The sequence below is a fragment of the Chanodichthys erythropterus genome, chromosome 7 (assembly GCF_024489055.1).
Source record: "Chanodichthys erythropterus isolate Z2021 chromosome 7, ASM2448905v1, whole genome shotgun sequence".
Lineage (NCBI taxonomy): Eukaryota > Metazoa > Chordata > Actinopteri > Cypriniformes > Xenocyprididae > Chanodichthys > Chanodichthys erythropterus.
In genome coordinates this window covers 34995844-35008069 of record NC_090227.1, presented here as the reverse complement: position 1 = coordinate 35008069, position 12226 = coordinate 34995844, and the positions used below count along the sequence as shown (strand labels likewise).

The 12226-nt window shown below is 36.9% G+C and overlaps 1 long non-coding RNA gene across 1 annotated transcript; it reads right to left on the bottom strand.

Annotated features, from left to right (window-relative positions):
* Nucleotides 1–6671: 6671 nt before the first annotated feature.
* On the bottom strand, nt 6672–11381 carry LOC137023012 (uncharacterized). The gene is made up of 3 exons (XR_010895457.1): nt 11269–11381; nt 9096–9250; nt 6672–6745 (listed from the first exon to the last, which is right to left on the bottom strand). It is a non-coding gene; the product is annotated as an uncharacterized lncRNA (long non-coding RNA).
* Nucleotides 11382–12226: the final 845 nt, after the last annotated feature.

Here is a 12226-nt window from a genome sequence, read left to right as displayed (position 1 = left end):
TTTGGTCATTTTTAAGCGCGATGCTAACGGTCTAATCAGATTCCATGAACTATGCTAAGCTATGCTAAAAGTGGTACCGCCAGAAGCGGAGATAAGCTGAATGGATTCGAAAACTGTAAAACTCAACTGTTTAACTCTAGGGGAGTTGGAAAATGAGCCTATTTTCAAAAAAAGTGGAGTGTTCCTTTAAGGGTCTGTTCTTTCCTTTGAATAACTCAATTTATTATGCACATGATCTTCGAAACTTTTACAGTCCTTCTACATTCACAAACAGCTATACAACACATTACATGAAAGGTAATATCCAAAAAAAGCATAATAAGGGCACTTTAAACTATCTACGCCCATGGATTGTACAATAATTGTCCTCTATGACATCTCAGTCTCAGTTGTGTAAGGAGAGCAGCTATAGGCCCTGTATCTATCTCTCTATTACCTCCACAGCCAAAGCCTGATGGTGGATATCTCATCTGCTCCTCTGACTCTATTTCAATTTGGAGGCACTAGAGAGTGACTAACATGGAGCGCCTCCAAGAGAGGGTCAAGGGCTCCAAGCAACGAGCAGACATTAAACTCACTTGTGCAAGCCATCAAGTGCTCTGCTTTTTGACCATACACAGCTTGATGAGCCACACTACAATATAATCATTTGGCTCGGCTGGCAATGGCTCTGGAGCTAGCGAGAATGTTATGCTATGATAGAGCTTTAGATTACTGCATTAGGATTATGATCCAATGAAGTGAGAGAAAGAAAAAGAGAGACACATGAGCAACTACCACTAAGAGAACTTCTCACTTGAAAATATAGCAATTTTAAACTAATAAGCATATATCACTCACTTATGCTAGCAGATCTGGAGTGAAAAGCACTGTAAAGCTGTTATGGTGAGCTTATTGATTTATGTATGTTGTAACAGTTTTGAAAAGCAATTTTAGGGCAGTTGCAAAAAAGTTGTTAAAAAAATGTACACATTAGGAAACAATGTATTTTAAATGAAGCAGGTTGCCTCATGGGAGATGATGTGTTGAGATCACATGATGAGTGAAGTACTACTCGCTTTATCTCATTAACCCCCGTTTACCAGCTACTTTCATTAAATACATGGCTGAATGCAAATAGGCCTATTTTTTGACTGCATATTTTTTTGAAATATTATTTTTGTTATTTCACCTTGCTGAAAAGTTTTTTTGATCTGACAGATTTCCCACATTAAAAGCAAAACTTAGTCAACATGAAATCATGTTAGTTTACCTCTGTAAAAATATATATTTTTTTCATTTTATGGTTAAAAGTGGCCTTTACATAGGCTATACCAGAACAGAATAAGGCCCGTTCACACCGAAAACAATAACTATCTGCGTCCACACCAACCAACGATAACAGTCTGTTTATTCTAAGCTCACACGCTGCATTTTCAAAATGTGTACATGTTTTTGCTGTTCTTGTTGCATTTACACAGCTTTAACCAGCAGATGTCCTCAGCATGCTATGTTTCGAGTGAATAGCTAGTGTAATCGATCTAATCTAACAGTGAATTTAGCTGATGAAGTCAATATAGTGGAATAAAAACAAGTCCTAGTGTTTTCCACTACAAAGTAAATAATGTTAAGACAGTATTGTCGAAACTAGCGCTGGATACCTGAGGTCATTTTATGTGATTGCTAGCCTGGCATAATGATCTCATCTCCGTTAATTATACTTCTCTCACCATTTTTTATGAGGGTATGACCATAGACTGTAAAAAAATAGGGTATGACCAATTGTTTTCCATATATCCATTTTATTTAAATTATCTCTGAAAAGGGGGCTTGATTTGTCAAACAGTGGTGAATTTTTCTAGACCTCGGCGATTAACTTCTCCGCAATGTCCTCTGCCATTTTAAATGCACGAGCCCTTACATTACAACGGATTCTGATTGGCTGTCAGTGTTTGTCTTTGGAAAAAAAATGTTCTGAAAGTGATCCCAACAATATCGTTTCTCTATATCGTTATCATTATAGCTGTGGTGTGGACATGCTATTTTTTTATATTTAGAGCGATTTTTAGAAATATATCTTTATCGTTATCTTTATAGTTATAGTTCTTGGTGTAAACTGGCCTTAAGACCTCAATATGTTGCTACTAAAGGTGCTAAATAGGATGTTTTGTTTTATACATTTTTGCAATATTACTTGAAACTGTCTTTACTAACTGATAAAAGACTATTTATTAGGTGCACTGAAAGGAATAATATTAATATACATCATCTGTGCACGAGGTAGGGCCTTAAAAACATCAGCCAATCGTTTACGCGATCATCGTGTAAACGATTGGCCCTCTGGCTTGTCAATCACTGCCATGACGTTCCTTGTGAGAGATGTGCGCGGCTGCGCGCTCCAGTAACTTTCCACACTCCACTGGCGCCACATGCAATGTTTTTGTCAGGAGACAGGAGTCTCAACTGCAGATTATGAGTTACCTGCGGTGAGTCTGACATAATGAATCCACTAACACGACACAGCGGATGGCGGTGGTAAACACTCGTGTTCCAATACTCGTGCACGAGTTTTGGGAGGTGTTCCGTTGAAGGAGGAAGGTTGTTCTTACGCATGCGCTCATTTCAAAAACTCAGTCTTTGGTTTCTCAGTCGACGAAAAGATCCTCTTTAGCACCTTTAAAACAATGCAGGAATAATTTTTAGCCAAGTGACTTTAGCAGAAAAGCAAGTTATTATATTCTGATTAAAGATTACATGGACAAAACAGTTATTTGCAATATTTACAATAGAAAATAGAAAGTAAACATGGTTGATTGCAAGCACAAAAAAAGTTATTGGCAATAAAGTGCACAAATGAATTCAAATTGAAAAAAGAAAGTAAAAAATTATTTTTATGTTGACTTCAAAAAAAGGAAATGAAAGTCATTTAGCAATTAAATTCTCTAAGCCAGGGGAGAACCACTTACCAGAATGCATCAGTAGTCTTTTGGCTCTTTTCTAAGGAAGGAAGTTCTTTTAACAAAGTGAAAGTAATTCTCCATTTAAGTGCTTAACCTCCAGAATACACAATAAAGAATTAGAGAGAAAATACTGCCTGCTTGAATTCACACTAATTAGTCAGCTTGGCTTTTCAAAATAAATGATTGCATGGTTTATCTGCTATTTGGATGATTAATTCCAGCAAATAGTCTCTTATTTTTGTCCTCTGTTAGTCTATCGCTTGCCGCTGCAGAAACGGACACAAAATAATTTGGAGCAAGGCAGACCGTCTAATGAGCTTCTCACCGCGTTTCCCCACCACACCAAACCATTACAGATGCAAATTTCTCCATGTTTATTTCATGTGTATATGTAATAAACCTGTGCACTCTAGGTTCATTTTCTCATTAATACAATCTCAATATTCAGTTTGCCATTCATCATTCCACTCCCATTTCAACCGACACCACAGATGCAGGTAAAATGGAAGATTTTCATCATAGTCTGTGCTTAGCCTGTTGACTTGATCGGCGTTTTGATCTGACATGTAAACCAGGTGTCCTTTAGCTTCACGGCCTGTCAGGTCACGTCAGTGCATTCGTCTCCGGCGCACGGGCTGTTGCTGTTTTCCCATGTTTGGTTGATGTTATGTATTATGTAGACGCTCAGGGAGTGGATTGTCAACACTTAGTGTTTGGCATTATGCAGTGGAAACCTTCCTTCAGATGCTGTAAACAAGGCTGCCATGCCGACTCTATTAATCATTTAACCACTGGGACAAAGGCTGGTTATGGTGGTCAGCTGAGGATGCTTTCTACCAGCCTTTTAGCTGAATTAGATGGGGGGGGAGTTTTTCCTCTTGCATATCATGATGGCAGGATCCCCTCAGGGGCGATGAGGTTTAGAAGGGCATGTTGGTGTTGGTGGCGGTTGAACCGCAGATGAGCCTGCCCTTTAAAGGCCCATATACCTATCTAGATGTGTCCTGGGGAGCAGTCACTGACATTAAAACTCAATTAGTGGACGACTCTGTAAATACTGCATGAGCCCGGCGCTTTGCTAATGAAGGCCCAGAGCAGGGTTCCCGCTCTACATCTTGATATGTCAGGATCGTGGCTGTCTGTGAGCCAGTATGTCAGTCCAAAGGGAGGTTAAAATGCAGATGAGTGTTGACAGTCGGGTGCAATTGTCATTCAGCGTATCTCGTGCCCTCCCCGGGGTCTCATCTTGCTTTACTGTGGTGCTTCACTCCTCTTTGGCTTCTGCTCATCATCACGCATACCAATACGCAGGGTAAATTGAGATATGAGCTGCATTTTAATACACTGGGGTTCTAGTCTATTTTGCCTTGTCCTGAGGCGTGTTCAGAACACTGACTGAAAATGTGTTCTGTAGCGCCTGAGCTGCCACTGCTGCATGTGACCATCTAAAATGCTCTGTATTTCTTGTTTCTCATGAAACAAAAAAGGGTGTAATTTTACCTCCTTGGTAATCACTCTTTTTTACTGATTATTGAAGGAATAGTTCACCAAAAAATTAAAATTGTCATTATAGAGTGGTGGAACTGTGACGCATTTTTAAAGTAAGTAAGTACATTTTGATTTCATGACAACTTTAAGGGATTAAAAGGGATTCAAGGGAATACAGAAAAATAAATAAGAATGCATTCACTATTATTGGTATGTCTAATATGTCGAAAATGCTAAACATTTCTTGTCTTGTCACCTTAAAGTGTTAGTTCACCCAAAAATGAAAATTCTGTCATTTATTACTTACCCTCATGCCGGTCCACACCCGTAAGACCTTCGTTCATCTTCAGAACACAAGTTAAGATATTTTAGTTGAAATCCGATGGCTCCGTGAGGCCTGCATAGGGAGCAATGGACACTTCCTCTCTCAAGATCCATTAATGTACTAAAAACATATTTAAATCGGTTCATGTGAGTACAGTGGTTCAATATTAATATTATAAAGTGATGAGAATATTTTTGTAGCGGCAAAAAAAAAAAAAACTAATGACTCATTACTTCAGGAAGCATCGGAGCATAATAAATTAGTGTGTCGAATCTGCTATTCGGAAGGCCAAAGTCACATGATTTCAGCCGTTGGCAGTTTGACATGCGATCTGAATCATGATTCGATACACTGATTCATTTATGCTCCGATGCTTCATGAAGCAGTGTTTTGAAATCGGCCATCACTTAAGTCGTTATTTCGGGTTTTTTTGGCGCTCCAAAAATATTCACGTCGCTTTATAATATCAATATTGAACCATTGTATTTTAAATAAATACGTATTTAAATATGTTTTTAGTACCTTTAAGGATCTTGACAGAGGAAGTGACATTGCTCCCTATGAAGGCATCACGGAGCCATCGGATTTCAACTAAAATATCTTAATTTGTGTTCCGAAGATCAACGAAGGTCTTACGGGTGTGGAACGGCATGAGGGTGAGTAATTAATGACAGAATTTTCATTTTTGGGTGAACTAACCCTTTAAGATATGAATTGCATGAATCATGTAAAATTATAGCATATTTTCAATTAAAAACGCAAAATATTTCATAAAAAAGTTGAGTAGTTTGCATTACTGGATAGGCTATTTTTATCATTCTTTGAAAATTTCTATCATAAACAGTTGTCAAATATTAAATGTCTAGCTACTTACATCTTACCACACATTTTTTTCACTGTTAAAACTAAAGCGTGCGTTGGAATTCGTACTTGTCTTCTGTGAACAGTAAGCCCCGCCTTCCTTGATTTTATTGGCCATCTCAATAATTTTGAGCACAGTTATTAGCGCTGAGGCAGACCAACCTAAAAACTTGTTGTCATCCTAACAACAAACCAAGTGATAAGAGTGCAGCATCAATAATCAAATCAAATATAACAATTTGGCCATTTCTAATTATTGGGGGGGTGGGGGGTCTTGCCCCCCTCAATGTCGTTGGTGGTTACGGCCCTGATTTACTCAAACCTATACCGCTGCTCTTTTGTCATGGGGACCAGGGGCTGTCAAGCTCCAACAAAAACTAGGTCCATATGCATCATATTCCAAGTATTTGGAAGTGATAGTGTGAGGAACAGGCTAAAATTCATCTTTAAAAAATTGGAACAAAGCAGCTCGGATATTCTGCTTTCAATAACTCATGACACGAGGGTGAATAAATGATAACAGTATTTTCATTTTTGGAACTATCCCTTTAACAGATACTGATAAATATTTTTTAATGGAGTTAATGGACGCCTGCCAGACATCTGTTTGGAAACTTTCATTATATTTTGAAATGTAATTATCTTTGTAAAAATAAGACAATGATTCTCTATGAAGGATATTTGTCCAAAAAGAGGAATGTTACAATTAACAGATCTAGCGCAAATGCCAAAAAACTCATAATAAAAAAACATGGAAGTCTTCCAGCATAAGCAGCATAAGAAACAAGTAGTTTCCACAGAATAAATATCCTTTCATGTGTATCACAATATGAGGATGAATGAACTGTTCATTATTTTCCCCTCAGGGTCTTTGTTTCTGACAGTGCTTTAACTCTCTGCAGCTGTCAGTTGTTTTCATTCTTGAAGTCTAGTGCATGTGCTGCCCACACTCTAACAGGCTGTGACCTCGCAGCGGTGACAGTCTGCCAGAACTGATTTCCGTTGACTCACTTTTGCTGTGACCACAGCGAGTCCTTCAGAGAGCTGCATGGTTACATGGCTTGTTGGGTTCATCCAGTCACTGTTGTGTAGTGTTGGGCTAGAGACTTAGAAAATGCAGCAGGCAAGCTATCTACAACAAAAAATAAATAAATAAAAAGAGTTCATTCATCTGGCCCAAACAATCAGGATCTTAAAGTGACAGCCGCTACAACAAAATACAAATAGTAATTTTCTGATTTCTAAATTCATGTTATCGATCTTTTCAGTGAAATGACAGTTTCTCTCTCTCTGGTGACATATGCTGGAATTCTCAGATCTTTTATTGTGTGTAAACCCCGCCCATTTCTTACAATCAACAACCGATAGATTGAGTCCCCGCTCTAGTTTTTTTTTATTTTTTGATAATCCGCTTCACTCAGATGTATATGTAGCAATCCGAAAGAAAATAATATTGCTACTTGTGTTACGTCATGACGTAACATATTTCAGATGTAAAATGCCACACAGGAACTTTACTTTGAAGTGATGACAACAAAATCAGTGAATCTTGTTTTTTTAAATGATTCATCAAAACAAACTGTTCAAATGAACCAATTCGGCTAAAGTGAATCAGACTTTTCAATGCTTTTAGAGAGTGAGGGTGTGTTATTCAGTGGATCTCAACACACATACTCAATTTCTACCCAATAAAATATTTTATAAAATGGTTAGTTCCTGTCCTTGATTCTGATTGGTCAATAGCTGTGTTTTATTCACGATAAAATACGGCTATGACCGCTTCAACACCCTTAGCAACCATCATAAACTGTTTGTTCTCAATTTTTATTGTTCATTGAAGCTTACTGTATTATGTAGCAGAGTATTGTGAGGAAGAGATCGATTGAACGAGTTTATTACCTGCATTCAGATTTAGCATTTTCCTTCAGGTCAGTCCTATGTTCATAATAAAAAAATGTCCGCTGCAATATCTTGTCCTTTTAACAGTTAAGGGGTTTTCCCGTGACTGACAGCGCTAGTCAAAGCACTTGTCAGTTGCATCTTGTTCTGTGTTCACAACAATTCAGTCTTTTCAATATAAAAGTCTTCGCTACTGACTGACACACTCATAAAGACAGTCTATGCCGCCATCTAATGGCGGAATAATATAACTTCTGTTGCTGTTCACGGTCAGGGACTATTTTTTCCGGCGGAAGGAAGGCTTTTAGTGATTTTACTTCATGAAAGTTGCATTTATACATATTTTTTGGCTTTAATATTTGTATTGTGTGGTAACCGTTTTATAAAAGCAATAAGGTACTCGAGGCTAGTGCTGTATCGTGAATAAGTCACGGCGGAAAGGTGTTGTTAGGCACGACGCGAAGCGGATACAGCACAGCCTCGAGTACCTTATTGCTTACTCAAAGCTTGGCATAACTAGAACGCTATAAAAGATAACAAAATACAGAAAAATATATTAATTTTACCTTATTTTAATGCTAGTTTTAGCTTATTTTAAATAATTTTAAGTCATCTTGAGGCCCCCTTGGAAGTTTGTTAAGGCCCCCTGGTTGAGTATCACTGTTATAAGTTAGGGATAATGTAAATCCAGCCGGTAGTTATGTCAGAATAAACCCCTACAGGGTGATCAGGACCCCGACGCGAAGCCTGACTAGGCTGACATTTAAGGGATACGGTACAGTTACACCACTTATTAAACAGCATTTTGCCACATAAATAATTATGGGGATAAGGGATATTGATCTGAGATTAAACTGTTTTAAAATCATACCTGTTTATCATCTTATAATCCAAAAGTAGTGTACAAAACAATAGTCGCAAAATGGCAGCAGCTGCGTTTGTATGAAACAAGAGAGAATCCATGATACCGGATGACATAATTAAATAACTGTACACAAAATATTGATTTGACTGAGTTTTAATATTGAATTAGCTCACCAAACGCAAAACTTCAACAAAGAAAAAATGTTCCTAGCAACTGTAGCACAGCTGACTTCAGTAACCCGGATGAGCCTGTGTTATCTGTTTTCAGCGGTTGTTATCGGGGAATAAGATACTGCTGGATGGCGCGATTGACCAATCAGAATCAAGTATTCCACAGAGCCGTGTATAAAGTCTAAATGTTAACCCCCATGTTTCCATTAGATACTTACTGATCAAAATAACTTTAGCACTGGTGTAATATGTCCAGAAAAGCTCTCAATCATAAACATTCTATAACATACTACAAAAGTTGTATACACTACCTCTAGTACGCACTGTGTATACTAATTGTACGCACTACCATGTAGTATTCAATTCCTTAAAATTAGGCATTGAGTGTCTTGCATGCCTTGCTTTTTTTTGCCTGCTGAAATATGTTTGATTTGATTGAAATGAAAGCAAGTGTTGGCAGGCTGCGACATGCACTGTGCCTTTACCCCGTGAGCATTTATCAATAAAATATTATTTCAATGAAATGTTGTAGGCTGCTGCTTAGATACCCAGCTCTTGTCTTTCAAAGAGGATTTTCATCTCTTCCATTCTTTCATGTAGTCGTGAGGAGCCATCTGTAAACACAGACTTTGAAGAGACCTGTCACACTGGCTGTCAGCTACAGGTGTGAGCCCACTGTTCCAAGATGGGCCGTTTCAATTGTCTGTTGTGGCAAAAAAAAGAAGCAAAAAATCGCAATGTCATTCTAACTTAACTTAGCTGACGAAAGACAGGAAACAAGGTATAAAGACATCTGCGGTAGGGAGATGAGTGCTGCGCTGTCCATGCATGACTGCACTAGATTATATCACTGGGCCTTTACTTCACAAGAGCTTTTTATACATGATAGTCTATGAAGCCCTTTGGAGTAGACCAGCAAAATAGTGTGAAATATGTGCTTTGAGTGATTTTGAAGTTATTTCAGAGCAACCGACTTAAAAGGAATTAGTTCTTATCCACCAAAGCATGTCTGTTTTAATTAAAAATAAGAAATTTTAATCCACCATTTTTAAAGCATCCACTCCTATAGTGTTGTTCTGTGGACAGGGCAGCTGGCCAAGCCCCAGAGACCAAGCTGCTCTTTAGGAACATTTGTATTTGAGCCTGGCCAGGCCTCCACTAATCCCTCTTAGGGCATCCATCGCATCACTCTCTCCCGGCTCTCCTCGTGATCAATACACAATACATCAAAGGTTAGGTGGAGATGGGCCTATTCTTTGAAGCCGTGTGTGTAGAGCTGGATTTGCTGAGCTAACATCGTCCAGAGAAGCCACCTTTTGATTGAGCTTGTTTGGCCGGAGCTACTTCTGTTTGCTGAGGGGCAGAGGAGAATCTAATGAAGAACAGCCAATGTCTCTCTGTTATCTCTCGTCTCTGTCAAAGCCAATATAAGGCCACTGCCAGACACATTCCAATGAGCTGGTACAAGCTATTTGCTATGTATTGCTACATACACTGCAAAATATATTAAATATGAAATCAGTTTGAGAATATAGGCAGCTTACTTATACTTACTATATATATATATATATATTATATTATATATATATGGTGCATGTTAGAATCTTGTAATCAATTCTTAAACCTCAAAATGTACAAACTTGGTTGTTGACAAAGGTTAAATCTGCATTGTTATGCAAGATACTACCTGTCATGTGAACGCATATGGTCTGCCAATGCTGCTGACAGACATTTAGAATAATTAATTCTAAATATCACAGAGGCAGCCTTGCCAAATCAAGTTAAATAACAATCACCTGCGCTGACACGCAGCCATTTTATATTATTCCCATATTTTCACGCTGTCTATTCATATATAAAACTCCCTCAAACAACATCAGAATTTACGGTAGCACTTTACAATAAGGTTTCATTTGTTTCCATAAGTTAACTACAAACTAACAATGAACAATACTTCTACAGAATTTATTAATTTAATGTTAATGTCAGGATTTACTAATACAAATTAAGATTAAAGTTGCTAACATTAGTTAATGCATTGTGAACTAACATGAACATTAATGTTTTTTATTAACTATCATTTACAAAAGTTAATAAATGCTGTAAAAATATATATGCTCATTAGTTCATGTTAGTTAATGCTGTAACATTTTACTATGGGGAACACATATTCACTATTAACTATGATTTTTGCCTCAATAAACTCCTAATTTACTGCTTATTAATAGTTAGTAAGGTAGTTGTTGTAACATTTAAGTTTAGGTATTGGGATGTAGAATATGGTCATGCAGAACAAGGCATTAATATGTGCTTTATAAGTACTAATAAACAGCCAGTATTCTAGTAATATGCAAGCTTAATAGGAATCTAGTTAAAAGTGAGAATTGTTCCACGTATTAAAGTGTTACCGTTAATGTATTAACTAATGTTAACAAATGAGACAAGTGTTGCAGAATTGACTAGATTATAGTTAAACCTTAATTAATATGGCCTAATAAAATTGCTTTATTATCTTTTTTTAATGAAAGTTTTCTCTGTTTTCTTCCCCTAAAAATGGGCAGATTTCCACACAAAAACATGCTTTCATCTCCCTCTGTTGCCTCAACCAGCAGCACTATAGGGCTGTTCTGCTATCACTCTCCTCCACACCTCACTTCTTCCCCCCCTCTCTCTCTCTCTCTCAGTCTCTCATTTGCATTATATATGCTTCATTTAGCTTACATGGCTGAGTGGAAATATAACCTGAAGCCATTCAAACAAGGCATGAACTGGGGCCCAGCAGCAGTCAGGAGCAGGGCTGCATACGACCATAAGATGGCAGCACTCTCCTCCGCTCTCACCGTGTCTCCTCCATCTCCTCTCCTCATTTCCGCTCTGCTGGGTAGAAACATTGTCAAGGGAGGAGATGGACCACTTGTATAAAAATGAATGGGAGGTTGAATTCAGCATATTACCATATGACAGAAATAGTAGTATGCTATTAGAGAACTTTTTTTTTTTTTTTTTTTTTTTTTGGATAGACTTTATTTTAGCATTACCTGAACCCACCTGAAAAATATTTAATTTAGCATGATTTGATGTTAAAAAAAAAAAATAATAAAATAAAAAAAATAAAAATTCAATTTTTACATAGTTTGGGAGATTTTGGCCTCTCCTTATTCAACTTATCCCAGGGATGTTATTGTTAAATAAAACTAAAATAATAACAAAATGTAATAAAAAAAATCAATTTTGTTAATTGAAATAAAGCTGAAATAAAATATAAATATTAGATAAAAATATTTAAAGAAATTAACAATGCTGTCTTGGCAACTAGCTGAAATATATAAATTAAAGTACTAAAATTGAATCGAATAAAAGCTAAATAGAAATATTAAAAAATGACAAAAATGACAGAAGTACATGACTTATTACTAAATTACTATAAGCTATACTAAAATAAAACTTAATAAAAATATATATATAAAAATAAAACAATTTCATAATTCAAAAGTCCATTCTATAATAGTATATTTAAAAATACTAAGATAACATTAATATGAATATAATAATATACTAAAATAATATTTTTTTCTACCCTATTACCTACATAGAAAAACAGCCGCCTGTAGACGTTACCAAGATGGCCGCCAAGTGAACTAACCATCCTTAAAGTGACTTATCCCAAATAAAACATCCT